A 16,841-nucleotide genomic window follows, 5' to 3' on the forward strand; every position below is an offset into this window, starting at 1 on the left:
GATTACAAACCGGGGACCTGAATTCACTTGGGAAAGGGAAGATTAGATGAAACAAAAATATCCACATCTTTCCCCTAGTCCATGAGTATCACTTTAGACTTAATTTCGGGATGAAATTCCCTCTAACGGGGGGATAATGTGACACCAGTCAAATTTAGGTCAAAAATAAATTGATCAATAATCGTAATTGGGATGAACAAAGTGGTAGATATTGTAACAAGGTTTCCAAAAATATAAAGAACACTGAAATCCGAGTTGTAACGAAGAAGTTATGACTAATCGAAGATCCGCGACAAAACCGGCAAAACACTGTTCAGTGTAAAAAGTGAATTTTCGATAAAAGGCTTTTTTAGCCTTAACAATCTAAATTAAAGTAGTAGAATATGTTAAACCGAGAACTTTCATAAAAAGAACGTAAAAATATGACTTCGTATGAGGAAGTTATGATTTTTCTAAGTTTCGTTTAGCAGTAGACAACTAAAAATTCGAAATATAAATCGATCGATATTTAGCCGACACAACTTAAACGATAATCAAAGATCTCGTCAAAAGTAGTACAACGGTAAAAAGACAGACGAAAACGGTCGTCGGATGAAGAAGTTATGAATTTTTAAACGGATTTCCTGTCCCGGGCTGTTAAAAATAATAATATTCAAAAATACCCTCAAAATTAGCCGACGAAATCTAAATGAAAGTCGTAGAGTATAATTTTACCTACGCGTGCATATAAATAACGCCAAAAAAGGAGCTCATATGCGAAAGTTATGAATTTCGCAAGTTTTTGGCACGAAAATCGAGAAATGTTGAAAACCGGGAAAATTCACATGGACCCTCTTCGGCCACGTCACCCTCGCATGCGAGGCTTTTGAGTGTCCTCCACGTGTTCGCTTCTGATTGGACCGAAGTACTCGTGGCACCTCCTGATTGGACCGAAGTTCGGTCCTCTCCTGGTCCGACACGCATCCGAGACTGCCACTCTCTTCGCTTCTCCTTCTGACGCGTAGCTGCTGACTCGCTTTCGCCCTCGCCACTTGTCCGAAGCGAAGCCACCTGTCTGATGACTCATCCCCTCGGCCGAGCCCTCGCACCCCTATATAAAGGGTGCGAGACTTCTCGGATTTGAGAGATTTTTCACCCAAAATTTCACCCTTTTTCACCTTTTCAGCACCTAAACTTTCTTACGACCCCCAAGGCCCCGGTATCGTATCTAAAACCCGAAGCAAGCCCCGAAGCCTCGGAATTCTCGAGAAGATAACCTCTTTCCAGTCGAAGTGCTGCCCGCATAAAGCCCGGTTTTTAATCAAAAACTCGCGGTTTCTTCGAGAAAGATTATCTATAGAAACGAAATGTTGCTCAAATCACCACTTATCAAGTGAGTTCATACCCCTATAATCTACCTTTTTAATGGTTTTTAAATGCTTTTTAGGGGGGGGGGGGGGGGGAATACAAGTTTAACACAATATAAATTGTGTTAATAATTGTATATGGTAATAATCACACAAAGGGTTTCCTTATGTTTTTAAGGATTACCAAATACTTCCAAAATGACTTAAAGCCATGTTAAATCTTTAAAGTCATGTAAACTCCGTTAAATTTTTTAAAAAAGGTTTTATAAACTATTTCAAATTATAATTTCCAAAATCATGTTTATATATGTATAAATATATAAATAAGATTTGAAAGGCTTAGGACTAATGAATTATCTTATTTCCTTTTCCTTGTTTGGATGTGGAATTAAGGTGGTGTTATTTGTCCGAAGGTCGTTTCCTTCTTAATTATATATATATATATATATATATATATATATATATATATATATATATATATATATATATATATATATATATATATGAATATAAAAGGTTACTTCATTCGGTATCATTACCTTTGTATCATGTTGAGCAAAGGTGTTCATCCATGAGAAATCATGCTAATCAGATAGAACATATAAATTATAATAGGTATAATTTATGATTCAAAACTAAATATACAAGTATGATTCACATTCCAAGAAAAGTACCAACAATTCATTTACCTATATCAGGATATGTATAATACTTTTAGTATATGGATAATATATTAAAGAAGTAATAATACATCATACCGGGTTTGCATTAACAAGGGTACAATACAGAGTACCAGGGTTAGCAATCACGGGGTAATAATACATCATACCGGGTTTGCATTAACAAGGGTACAATACAGAGTACCAGGGTTAGCAATCTCGGGGTAATAATACATCGTAAATCTCGTTGAAACAATAAATTTGTGAGACTCTTCATGGTGTACTTATCTAAGTACGACCTTAAGTCCTGACTTATTAACCAAAATCTCCTGTAGGGAGGGCGTGAATTTGTGTATAGAACTATATGGGACTGACAATCCCGCACCTTCACTGTTCGCTACAGTTTGGCCGGCAGGCCTAGGGTGTCAAATGTCATATCGTTTCCGACGCCTGAAGAACGTCGCATCAGGCACATCAGTCATATTAGTATGGTTAATAGAACTCACATGGATAAAACAACGAGTAAATTACTAAGTAATATACTTCTCTTAAAATAGTAAGAAAAGATAATTACATCCTGACCAAATATACCTTATGTTAGTTTTTACTTACAGTAAAAACTACGTATCATGAAATCAAGTATGAAAAATATACTTGTACTTATGGTTTTGGAACATTTAAAATCACAAAGCAGTATTATGGATAATATAATATTTTCCAGGATTAATACTAATGTTTTACCGTAGAACAGATATAACTAAGGATACTTTTACAAATGAAACGGTTTATGGGATTAAACTACTTTTACAAATGAAACGGTTTATGGGATTAAACCACTTTTATAAATGAAACGGTTTATGGAATTAAACTACTTTAACAATTGGAACTTAGTCATTTACTCTCTGTAAACTAGTATAACATAAAGGACCATTAGTGGTTAATTCTATAATTCCTTAGTTTTTACATCAGGGTTATACATAAGTAATATCCGATTGACAGTGAAATGTGTGACTTCCGCCTTACTTCCTGTTCCTTGTTTGGTTGTGGGCTTAGGACAGATACACCCATTTAACTGTCCATTAGATATTAGGTTATATATAATCAGTATAAACTAAGTAATTGCAGAGGGAAGTATTGAGGTTATCAGTTTATCACCTCAGGAAATATAGGATTTTCTGGATGAACCAGCGAACTTTTCCAAAGAACTTAGAGTATACTTAATAGAACTAAAATACTTATGAACTCACCAGCTTAAATGCTGATCTACTCTTTCAAAATAACTTGTATTCTCAGGAATCCAGTAGACAGGTACACTCCTGAAGCTTTTGAGAAGACTACCTAGTACTGTATCGCGACTCTTGTCTTCTACTGTACCTACTTTGGTGTTTGAATATGTAATGTTTAAACACTTATGTAAAACTTATACTTATTAATGCAATGGTTGTTTGTACTTTGATTACTATATTGCATGTGTTGTGATACTTACCTGAAGTCCCCCGAACGTTTCCGCCGTACTGGTTTGGGGGTGTGACACTCAAGACTACAAAGCCAAAGATTTCAAGAAGTCTGATGTGTCCGGACTATGGACTGTACTGATGCACCTCATCCTTAGAGGGCTGTCCGGAAAGCATGGAGGAACGGACACCTTAAGCAAGGACTGGCTCAATGTCGTCTTCAGCATCTACTCCGGACGCAAGAATGCTGTTGATCTTCCGGAAGTCTTGTGGCAAGACTTTTGCAAGTTTGCTACCAAGAGGAAGCCGAATGAAATTTCAAGCCCTAGGTTCTGGGCACTGACGCTCGAACAAGTATTCAAGGAGCTTTCGGAACGGCTTCCGATTAACACCATCCCTCCAGAGGTATGTGTTACTTTTAAACTTGTAAAGGCTTATAGGATTCCTGACCAACCCTCTTTTGGTCCGATCAGACGTCTTCCGGACCACATGTTGGCCCTCATTCCTTCCGAGTCCCCTTATTTAAAACAACACTTAGAGACTTCGGTTGTGTTCTACCCAGCACAACCTGCCCCTGTCTCTGTTGAGCCCATCTCGAAATAGGCCAAACCTACTACGTCCGGACCTAAGATTAAGAAACCGGCCAAGCGAAAGGCTTCTCCCACAAAGCCCAAAACCAAAAAGAAAGCCAAAGTCAGTGCTCCCTCTCAACAGGAGGGCACCCATGACATTCTGGCTGATTCTGGTCGTCCGCACACCCCACCTATCCACTCATCCGAGGTACCCCTCGATGTTTCAATATCACCTGCACACACTCACGGGGAGTCTCCACATAATCCACCCTCACCTTCCCAAAAAGGTGATGTCGGTGTTGATCATAATTCCTTGCAGCCCCCTGGAACACACCCACGAGTCACCTTTGATGATCCCATTATTTCTTCTACACGCACTCACTCCAGAACCACTGTTCCGGACCCTAAGCTTTCCGGAGCTGGAGCAGTCCCTCCTCCTCCGGAAGCCTCAACTGGTCTGATACCCGGAAGGCGTACAGGACGACCAGGTGTTAACGATCCCCAATGGGAAGATTTTGTCAACAGGGCTGCATCCAAACGTCCAGATCTCACCAGAGCTCAAGTGGAGTCAACTCCTATCTCCATGAGGAACAAGGCCATCCAAAGCAACTTGCCCTATGTTCCTCCCACTGACGCCGATGCTATAAATGAGCTCACTTCTGAACTGCCTCCCATCACAACTCATCAAAGCATCTTCCATACCGATCCGGAAGAAGAGATCTCTGAAGAAATCATGTTGGATGAAGATGCAAAAACCATTCCGGACACACATATCATGACTTCAGTTCACTACCAATCAAAGGCATCAGTATCCAAGTCTGCTTATAACTTCGGATCCTCATCCTCTACCACTCCAGACGGAGGTTCAAATTCCAAATTGCAAGAAGATGATGATGCAACCAAACCGGGTCCTTCCACAAATCCTTTCTCACACCAACCTCATCCGCAACACTCAGATTCCGATTTGGAATCATCAGCTGGTGACTATGTTGACCCCTTTGCTCTCCTCGAGATACGAACCAACGTCTCAGACATCATGAAGAAAGTGTCATCTGTGGAATCATCCGTAACAGAGCTCAACACGAAATTGGATCAAAAAGTCTCCGGACTTGATTCCAAACTTGATGCCATTCTCCAGTCACTATCCCAGCAGTTCGGACCATCTGTTGCGGAAAGAGAAGCCCAACTTGATCAGTTGATCTCCATCCGGCTCAAGCACACAATAGAGGAAGTTGACACCAAGTACGACATTTTGGTGGATAATTATCTCAAAACCATCACCTCCATGCTCAAGGTCCATGATGATCTGGTGTCTGCTACCAACGACCTAATCAAACAGACCCACATTCGTCATGAGAAGCAGATTCAAAGGCTGGAGAAGGAGATCCAGAAAAAGGATAAAATGAACATGATCATTCAACAAGTCTTCATTAAACTTCTTCGCTCAACTTGGAATATTGTTGATGTTCCGAACCAGAAGTTTGATGAGATAATTTCCATCCTCAGCAACAAGTTCAAGCACCTTTCTGATCAAGCCCCCACGGCCGAAGCCTACGATACTCTCACTCTTCAACTCTCCACATGCCTTCAGAAAGTCTTCTCCAAATTCGATTATCTCAAAGAGACTTTCCTGCTTGCACCGGTTCCGAAATTCACCGATGCAAGAGGGGGAGAAGGCCCAAGTAAACAATGGAAACCCGCCTCGGAATTTGTACTCCGGGATGATGATCTGGATTCTGAAGAAGAAGACGTTCAAATCGTCTCCAGAATTCTAGGGATCACTGAAGGAGAAGGAAGTGAAGATGAAGATGTATATGTTCCGGATGAAGCTCCCAAAGGAGTTTTTGGTCTTCAAGCTCCAAAGTTGACCATTCCAAAGGAAATGACAGAAGAACAAAAGAGGATTTGGTCTGCAGCCTCTTGGCCATCCTCTCTTCCGGATGCTTTTCAAAGGGTCGTTCAAATGGCTAAGGAAAAATCATTCATGACCGCTCAAGCCTTCCGAGCCACTCCTTCAGTACAACCTTCAATTCCGGAACCAAAAATCGCTCCAATCGACGAGGGCTCTCCCCTCCGGACCCCTGATGAAATTCCAGAAGAACGTCTTCCAACTCCCACTCCAGAATTCAAAATTGATGAGAATATGAAGTTGGTTTTAAATGCTCTTCAAAGAGACAAAGGGAAGAAACCAATGACTGCCGAACAACAAGTCCTTCACTCCGGACCTCCTCTCAAGCACAAACATGGATGGTCTCAGGAGGAAATCAATCAGGCATTAGAGAACAGCATTTGGATCCAAGCCCTAAAAGACAATCAAGATCCAATGCGTGGCATTTCTCCTCTCAGACGTGAAGGCATTCTCAAGGCTCAGGAAATCGTTTCGTGCCTCTACTACGAAATTCCCTCCAATGATGTTGATCAGCTGGATCTTCCTCTCTCTCCTCACAGCAAATTTTATACCAAATTTGCCCCTCTTCATCCATCATACGATCCGGAAGTAATCATCCGGACTGAGAGAGAAAGGCTTAAAACCTTCTACTCTAAAAACGCTCAACCCTTCAAGGAAGTGTGAACAAGGAAGAGGATCACCAAAGTTCAAGGCTTCGGAAGAAAAATATTGGTGAAATTTGAGCTAAACTATCCCTTATTCCGTTTCCACCTCCTCCGGAACAAGCCAACTCCCCGGACCGTTACTGATGCGGATTTTCCTTCAATGAATCCGAATGACATCCTCACCTTAGCTGCTTACTTCAGTGAAAATCAAAAGGATGACATCAGTATGGGTGCTTACCAGGCAACTCTCAGCTTTCTAAAAGATTATGTTGCTGAGTTCTGCTGATGTGACTACGAGCTTGCACACCTCTACGGAACGGAACAATTCGTTGCCAAAATCGACTTTGTTCTTCCGGAAGCTGAAATTCTTACAGATGGTCCCATTGAAGAACCGATTCTAGGGTTTGTCTAAACAACCAGAAAGACAAACAAGAAGGACTTCTTCCGAGTCCTTGACAAACACCTAGTTCCGACCAAAGCTCTGAAGAAGTTCATATCTCGGGCGTCCAAGTCTGATGCTCCGGAACAGGTCAAGGCAAAGTTTGTAAGTCAAATGGCGTGGTACATTGCAGTGCGAGAATGGTTGTTCAGAGCCTACACCTTCATCAAGGAAGAAATGAACTACTCTTGCTGGATTGCTAAGTTCACTTAGGGGGAGATTTTTGGAACCTGAAAGTGAACCACTAGCAATCCTAAGTCCTTATTTCGAAGTGTGTACATTCTGAAGTGAAGAGTGGTCCGGAACCTGTCCGGACCAAGTAAGAAGATGAGAAGAATGAAGGCATTCCGGAGCTGACTCTCATGTCCGGAATGCATGCTGATCCGGAACATCTATGTTTTGTCTTGTGTGCATTTTTTACTTGTGTCTTGTTGTTGATGTAACGTTTCATAGGACTTGGTCTATAGTTGTATTTGGACAATCAGAATGTCAGATTGATCTCTTTTGTCCAGGTCCTATGTAAACACTTGGGTTAATTCATTGTAACATTCACTCCTATATATAGGAGCATTCAATACAAGTCAACTACGGATATTTCACTCACTTTTGTTATTCTTCTTAAAAGTTTACTTCAAACATTCTTCTTGTTCTCCATTTATTATCTTTACTTTGATCAGTTATTCTCATTGCTTATTAAATGTCTTGATCATTTGCTGAAAATAATATCTAAGACTTGACTGGTCTTTCCAGACTTGACTTGAACATTCATTAGCAAGCAGACATTGATCTTAAGCATTCACTCAAGGTTTGAGTTTTCAAACCTTGTCCCTGCGCATCGATCTTGTTCTCACATTTGGGACCATGAACTCCCTTCTTGGTGGGGTTTGTTGGCCGTGAACTCCATTTGGAGTTTACTTCTTGGTCGTAAACTCCATTTGGAGTTATTTTGATGATTTAAACTTTGGATCAACTCAAGTATATCCCCTTAACTTTGATCTAGTGTAAGTTTGACTTAATCATGTGTGATTTTATGTTAAGTGTTACGCTTTTAGTACCTTACTTCACCTTGATTTTCCACATGTATTTGTATATAAATTAAATAAACACACTTGTAGTTTAGAGTTTTATTAGAAGGAAATAACGGGTTATCACATCATCCCCCCGGTATCGGGGGGGGGGGGGGGGGGATGATGTGACAACCTAAACCTTTTTCAGTCAACGAAAGTCAAATCCCTTTAAATAAAAATTTTGAATTTTATCTATTTTTTCATTTTTGTCAAACTCGTAAGGGTTGGAAACAACTTAGATTATATAAATTAAATTTATATAAGTGTCGGGACTAAAATCGTGCGAAAAATCAAGTTTTTCTTCGAAAAATCAGCCAAGTCTCGTCATCCCGGTGTTTACGGCCGTAAACCGTTCACGGCTGGGTGGACCCCACCACCGACCGTGAACCTAGCCTATATATATATATATATATATATATATATATATATATATATATATATATATATATATGTTTGTGTGTGTGTGTATGTGTGTATGTGTGTGTGTGTGTGTTTTCACCCTCATTTCTACTTTTCTGCCCGAAAACACTACTTTCTCTCTCTAAAACCACCAACCGAAAACTCAAGATTTCTCTCATCTAACCTCCGACAATCATCCAATCCACCCTAGAACTTGTTTTGGAGCATCAAACCTTCACCTTGGCGCAAGTCAGGCACTTGCCCAAGAAGGTAGCAATTTCTGCTTTCATGTTTGGCCACCAATAGAGCTTTTTTAGATCCAGATACATCTTATCCGAACCAGGGTGAACGGAGTATCTAGTCCGATGAGCTTCGTTCATGACAACCTCCCTATAACCGCCGAACTTTGGGGTCCAGATCCGGTTCATGAAATAATAAACTCCGTCTCCCTTGATTTCTAAGTTCTTTTCCATTCCCCTCAAGGCTTCATCCATCATGGTCTCTGGTTTCAAGGCTGCCAGTTGAGCCTCTTTGATTTGTGCGGACAGATGGGAATGGATGGTCATTGTAAGTGCCTTCACTCTGCGACCTGAATACGCTTTCCGGCTGAGGGCATCTGCCACCACATTGGCCTTGTCGGGATGATAGCGTATTTCGCACTCATAATCGTTGAGTAACTCTACCAGTCTCCGTTGTCTCATGTTCAGCTCCTTCTGGTCAAAAATGAACTGAAGGCATTTATAGTCAGTGAAGATGGTGCACTTGGTTCCATGGAGATAATGTATCCAAATGTTTAATGTGAAGACCACTGCTCCCAACTCCAGATCGTGAGTTGTATAATTGACTTCGTGTGCTTTCAGCTATCTCGAGGCATATGCAATGACTTTTCCTCGCTGCATGAGCACACAGCCTAGTCCATGATTAGATGCATCACAGTAGACTACGAAGTCCTCCGTCCCTTCTGGAAGAGACAAGATGGGTTCGCTGCATAGGGCCTGCTTCAATCTTTGGAATGCAGTGTCTTGATTTTCTCCCCAACTAAAGGTTACACCTTTCTGAGTTAGGGTGGTAAGAGGCTTAGCAATCCTGGAGAAATGCTGGACAAATCTGCGGTAGTAGCCAGCAAGACCCAAGAATTAACAGATTTTCGTGGGTGTCTTCGGTGCTGACCAATTCTCGATCGCTTTAATTTTGGAAGGGTCCACGTGTATGCCTTCTTCGCTAACCACGTGACCGAGGAAAGTTAGTTTTCTGATTCAGAATTCGCACTTTGAGAATTTTGCATATAGTTTCTCCACCCTTAGAGTTTCCAGCACTTGAGAATTTTGAGAATTTTGACTTCGCACTTTGAGAATTTTGCGAAGTCAGACTTCGGGGATGTTGTCGAGGTCTTTAACTTCGTTTCTGCAAAACACAAGTCTGCAAATTTCTCAAAGTGCGAAGTCAGACTTCGGGGATGTTGTCGAGGTCTTTAACTTCCTGTTTTTTGTTAACGACATGGGCTAGGAATGCATGACACTCCTTTCGCAGATATTTTTGGGCTTTGATGCACGAAATGATACGAAGGCTTGAGCTGAGTTTATCACCATAGATAATGAGGGCTTCGCCAGATGGCAGATTGAGGCGAATGGCTTTTTCATAACAAAGGATATCAGCACGATTGGGGATCAACCAATCCATGCCGTTGATAACATCGAAGCTTTTTATGGAAACTGGATGAGGTCGATTGGAAAGGAATGGTCGTTTTGGATAAGGGTACAGCCTATGAATACGTCGTTAGTGCTCTCTTTCTTTCCGTTAGCCATCTCGACGGTGAATGTTTCGGTTAAAGGTTGGGATTTATGCTTGAGTAAATGTTTAAATGCATGACTAACAAAACTCCTCTCCGTACCACTATCGAAAAGAATGCATGCATAAGAGTTGTCGATGAGTAACGTACCCGTAACTACGGTGGGATCAACGACTGCCTCCTCTTGGCCCATAGCTAGAAACTTCCCTGTATTGCCTGTAGTTGTCACTTTTGGGCAATTCCTCTTGTAATGCCTGGTTTCACCACAGCCATAGCAGGCTTGACTAACTCTAGCTCCAAGAGCCTGATTGGTTGGTTGGACTTGTGTTTTGCAGAAACGAGCTGTGTGTCCCTTTTTTCCACAGATGTTGCATTGCATGTCACGGCAGGGTCCGTGATGATGGAAGTTACACTTATTGCACCTTGGAAGGGTTCCAGCATATCTACTGGAAGGTGCTTGAGTTGCAGGAACAGCAACAGGAGTGGTAGCAGCATGAACTGTCACTATTTGTTGTTTCTTGGAGGGCTCCTACGAAGACTTGCTCTTGCGCTTGTTCCAGCATTTTTTCTTCTCACCACTCACCTTTGGTGGTTCCTGGGCAGCTGCTACGGGTTCAGGATCAACCCTGTGATCTATCAGAGTCTGCGTCAGACACTTAGCGCTGTCAAATGTGAGAGGTTTAGCAGCCAAGACGTTTCTCTTGAGTTGGGGGTGTCAATCCCCATATGTACCTCTCAATTTTCTTGCTTTTCGGGGTGACCATCCCGGGACACGGAAGAGCCAGGTCGTTGAACCTTGTTGTGTATGCAGCAATGTCGTAACCCTTCATCTTCAGGTTCCAGAGCTCGTGCTCCAGCTTTTGCATCTCGCCCCTTGGGCAATACTCCACAAGCATTATTTCCTTCAAATTCTCCCAACCCATCGCATTGGCTACCGACAGAGTTAGGGATTTGACTCGGCTATTCCACCAAGTTAGTGCTCTATCGGTGAAGGTGCAGGCGGCAAACTTCACCTTGTTTGCCTCGGGGCACACACAGATCTTGAAAATTAATTCGATCTTCTCGAACCAACGGGTTAGGGCAATGACACCTTCATTGCCGTCAAAGGATTTGGGTTTCATGTGCATAAAGTCTTTGTAGGAACACTCCTTCGGGTGTACCTGGCCACCATCAAGATTAAGGGGGTGGGTGTGACATCCCCATTTTCACGGCCAGAAAAGACCGATTTTGTTTATGCTTTATAAAAATCAGAGTACTTCTTTTAACAAAAATGTTGCGGAATTTGTTCCCAGAAAACATGGTAAATAGGTTATCAAAGCATTTCCGAGGAAATGTATTTTTATTCATTTTCAAAACATTGGGATGTCATTGTCAATACAGAAACATAAGCATAAACAGAACTTACATTATTTACACTAGTGATCTACATCTTTTTTAAATCTCTCAGTGTAAGGTAGCTTCATATCGACACCTGTGATACAAATAAGCTTGAGTGGGTCAGGTTGGGAAACCTGGTGAGTACATAGGGTTTTCAACCCACAATAATATAACTATTATGTTTAAACAACAAACAATCAACCCCATTTACCCATCCCCATTATCTTCCTTACTCTCAAGGGTCTACCCTAAGAGTCATCTATTCGTTTATTCCGAAGTCCCTTGCTTCCAGGGTTATAAGACCGGCACTAAGTCCATAGCTGCCAATGCACTAATTCCATAGCTGCAAAAGTTCATTCATCGGGTACTAAATCCATAGCTACCAGTGTAGGTACTAAGTCCATAGCTACCAACGTTTATCTAATAGGTACTAAGTCCATAGCTACCAGGTACTAAGTCCATAGCTACCAACACCGAACAAGTACTAAGTCCATAGCTACCTACGTTTACCTAATAGGTACTAAGTCCATAGCTACCATCGTTTTTCCAATAGGCACTAAGTCCATAGTTGCCGGTGTTTATTTATTGGGCACTAAGTTTATAGCTGCTAATGTTTACTCACATCATATTTTATCTCTCATCATTCATCTACCCATGTTATACCCAACATATTTGTAGATATAAAATACGTATACAGTTTAAATCAGTTAAAACATGTATAAAAACGTTCATCCAGCATAGATAGCAAGTATACAGATAATATACACACATAGCACGTAATTTATATTAAATACTTCATATCTATGTGTAAGATGAAAGTAACTATGCACTCACCTGAAAGGTGGTGACTCGGAACTCGGACAGCGCTTCGTTATCTCAAAACAATTTTCCCTTGACAAAACCTAGTATCAATACCACTAGGGTTTAGTTTAACGTTAACCGAGACTAATTAATAGTCTAGCTATTATTATTATTATATAAGCATTAAACAACACAATATAACTCATAATAATAGCCCAAATAATTATTATAAGGTCCTAATAACATTACTATATTAAAACATAAGCTATACTAAAGATAGGTTGGGCGTAGCGCACTTACAGCGGGTTTTTCTCAAAACCGGGCTTCGCTGGAGCAGCGTTTCTGAGCCGAAAGGCTCTTTTCTTGGGACTCCGGGAGCCTCGGGGCTTCCTTCGGGTTCTAGGGAGGTTCCCTAGGCTTTTTGGGGGGTTTAGGGGCTAGAGAGAGGTTCTAGAGAGAGAGAGAAGAGGTTGGAATGGTGTGAAGAATGAGGGAACCCGACACCTCTATTTATAGGCTGGAAAACAGCTCTACTCGTCGAGTAGGTCCTCCTACTCGTCGAGTCCATGCCACATGTCACCTTCTGGTGGCTTGCCTTGGGGAGAAAGCCTTGGCCCATAATCAGCCACGTCACCCCTTTTGCAGCAGCACCGTGCCGACTTCTAAACCCCGTAACTTTCGCATATGAGCTCCGTTTTCAACGTTCTTTTTTTCCACGTGTAGGTAAAAACAAGATCTACAACTTTCATTTAGACTCCATCGGCTAATTCTCGACCAATCTGAAATTTAACAGTTGGATGAGATTAGATTGTTAAATGACCACAAAGATTTCGTAACTCCTTCATACGGACTCCGTTTTCGTCTGTCTTTTTACCGTTGAGTTCCTATTAATGAGATCTTCAACTCTCATTTAGCTTGCGTAAGCCAAAAACCACTCGAACTAAAATTCGAGTTTCGGGTCGTGCACTCCTATGCCAAATCTTAGAAAATTCATAACTTCCTCAAACGAAGTCAGATTTGGGCGTTCTTTTTATGGATGTTCTCGGTTTAACGTATACTACAGCTTTTGTTTAGATCACTAAGGCTAAAAATTCCTCTATTGTAAATTCATTATTTACGTCTCCCGGTGTCGTGCCGGTTTTGCCGAAAAACTTCGACGGGCCATAACTTCTTCGTTATAACTCGGATTTCGGCGTTCTTTATATGTTCGGAACCCTTGAGACATATTCTACAACTTGGTTAAGATTATTTATTCTAAATACTCCTTTGTCGAAAAGTCATTTTCGACCCCTATTATCTCTAAATTGACTAGCCCGGGTCTACGGGCGTTACAGTGGGTACCATTTTCCGACCCGCTAGAGCCGCCAGAATTGATCTGCGACATTATGGCAGCCACAGCGGTTGTAATTGCTGCTTGGAACATAACAGGATCGAACTGAGGAGGTGGTGGCAGCGGATCCGTTGGAGGGTTGTTGTTCTTTTTGTTGGGTCTCTTCTTGGGAGGCATATTTCTCTAAAAGATACAAGGGGAAAATGACGATAAGCCTCCTATATTGATCATGAATCGGATATTTTCGAGCAAGATATATCTTAATCCTACAGCGATAACAGAGATCTACAATAAAGGTTTACTAACCTAAACAAGGAATTGCAGGTCTTTTATTTGTTGGGATTAGTACTACTTGTAATAATTTTGTGCAGTGCTATAGAGTTATAAAATACTCCTATAGTATTTTAACTATGTGCTTCATTAGTATCGGATTTGGTGAGTTTTAGACTTGTCGCAACACCACAGTCACTCCCGAACACATGTTGGTCATATCTCGAACAAATATAGTTGATCAGGTTATATTGGCCGCAGATATGATTACATAACTATTCAGGTTTAACCGTAGTGCCCAACTTGTCCTAAATACTTTTATGTAGTTCTTGCTTTGATACAGCTTCTAGTATGTATGTATACTTGTATACTTCTCGTAAAATACTTATAGTTTAAAAGTATACTTTTAGCTTCAGAGCGCTTCGGCCCCTTAAGTGTTTATAGTTGTATACCATGTAAGGTTCAGTATACTTAGTTCACTATAATCAATAGCTATGATACCAATCTGTCACACCCCCAAACCGAAACGGCGGAAACGTTCGGGGGTGGAGGACGTCATGTATAGTATCACAACAATTGCATCATAGTAATCAAAGTAAACACAACCATTACATTGAATAAGTAAAATATTTACATCTGTTTGATACATAGCTTGTATAAATCAAAAGTATAGCAAAATATAAAAGATGTGACTCTATATGCTCAGTGTTCTCAAAAGCCTGCGGGAGTACATGTCTACTGATTTCCTGAGAATACAAGCGATTTTGAAAGAGTATCAGCATTAAGTTGGTGAGTTCATAAAGCTGTTTTTGAAAGGTAAACCTGTTGAATAATCGGTAAAATGGTTTGTATGCTTCTCAAAGAAAATCCAACATCTTCTAACATATGTGTTTGTTACGGTGTTCCATAAAGTATTAGTTCGTATGCCTGGTTACCACCAGATGTATTGTATAATGTTGTTTTAAATGAAAACCCTTTGTATGAAAACCCTGGCTATCACCAGTATGTATAGAATATTCTGTTTGAAAACCATTTTCACCACCAGTATGTATAGTAGTTTCATTACTTAAAATAAAACCATGTATTTTATCCCCTGGAATCCTCCAGTATAATGTGTAGTAGTTCTATTAATTAAAATAAAACTAATGAAGAATGAAAATCCGTAAACAAAGGTTAGTTTATACTATTGTGAGTCGTATAACCATGCTTGATATGACTGATGACCTCTGCGACGTTCTTCAGGCGTCGGACGGTATGATATTTTTCACCCTAGACATGTCTGCCTAACTGTAGCTAGCAATTTAGGTGTGGGATTTTCAGTGCCGAATAGATCTATTCACAAATCTCACGCTCTCCCTCCAGGAGACTCTGGTTACACTAATGATAGGATTTTAGCTCGTACCCCGAAGGGTACAATTGAAGTGATGTCTCATAACCCTGTATTAACTAGTTTACGTGTAGTTTTGTATCGTTCTCTTGTACTTGAAATCGTATGTATACTTTAAAGAGTAATAATAATTATACTTAAATAATTATTTAGTATGGTACTCTTGTATTCAGAAAGTAGTAATGTATGGTACTCTTGTATTCAGAAAGTAGTAATGTATACCATAAACTATATCTGTCATAGTTTAAATGATTGTTAATGTAAAATCCTGAGATGGTAAAACTGTGTATTGAAATCCCAAACTATACCTATTATAGTTTGCATGTGTGTTAAGTACTCGGTTCGTGTATTGTTCTGAAAACTAGGCAATTATAGTTTTGAGTTGAAAACTTCCCTTATGCACATCATGTTACAAAAGGGATAAAATATCTAAATATTTTATAAAATGTGGTGATCTTATGGTTGTATCAATTGCATAACTTTTAATCCTGTTGAAATTTTGTGTATAAAGTTCACAAATACTATTTGTGTTTGGCTTGTATTCCCACTGAAAACCTTAAAATAGTAAAAGCGTAGGGGTATGAACTCACTGTTGGTTGCGTGTATGTGCCGGACAACGAGACTAGAATGAGGACCCTCGAGTTGTTGTACGCGAAGTTAACGGAATCCTAATAATAATTAAACACATATTTGTATTTAAATTAGTGCACTCATTAGTTAAAGTGTTAGAAAAACACTTGCTTTTTGGTTAAGGAATGTTACCGAGACTCGATCGAGGTGGAAAAGTGGGTTTGCAGGCAAGATTCACGATGTAGGGTAGTTTGTGGCCGTGAAAGGATTTCGGTCGTGAACTATTCTCGGCCGTGAACTGTTCTCGGCCGTAAACTGATTTCGACCCTTGAATGGGTGACGACCCTTGAATGGTTTATGGCCGTGAACTGATTTCGGCCTTTGAAGATTTGAAGATTTGAAGGTTTACGGCCGTGAACCCAAGAACGAAGAATCCTTGATTTGATGAAATGGTGAAGGTTTGATGCTCCAAAACAAGTTATAGGGTGGATTGGATGATTTTCGGAGGTTAGATGAGAGAAATCTTGAGTTTTTGGTTGATGGTTTTAGAGAGAGAAAGTAGTGTTTTCGGCCAGAAAAGTAGAAATGAGGGTGAAAACACATATATAGGCTAGGTTCACGGTTGGTGGTGGGGTCCACCCAGCCGTGAACGGTTTACGGCCGTAAACACGTTTGCGGCCGTAAACACCGGGATGACGAGACTTGGCTGATTTTTCGAAGAAAAACTTGATTTTTTGCACGATTTTAGTCCCGACACTTATATAAATTTAATTTATATAATCTAAGTTGTTTCCAACCCTTACGAGTTTGACAACAATGACAAAATAG

Source organism: Lactuca virosa, chromosome 5, assembly GCF_052849685.1.
Source record: "Lactuca virosa cultivar CGN04683 chromosome 5, Lactuca_virosa_CGN04683_v6, whole genome shotgun sequence".
NCBI lineage: Eukaryota > Viridiplantae > Streptophyta > Magnoliopsida > Asterales > Asteraceae > Lactuca > Lactuca virosa.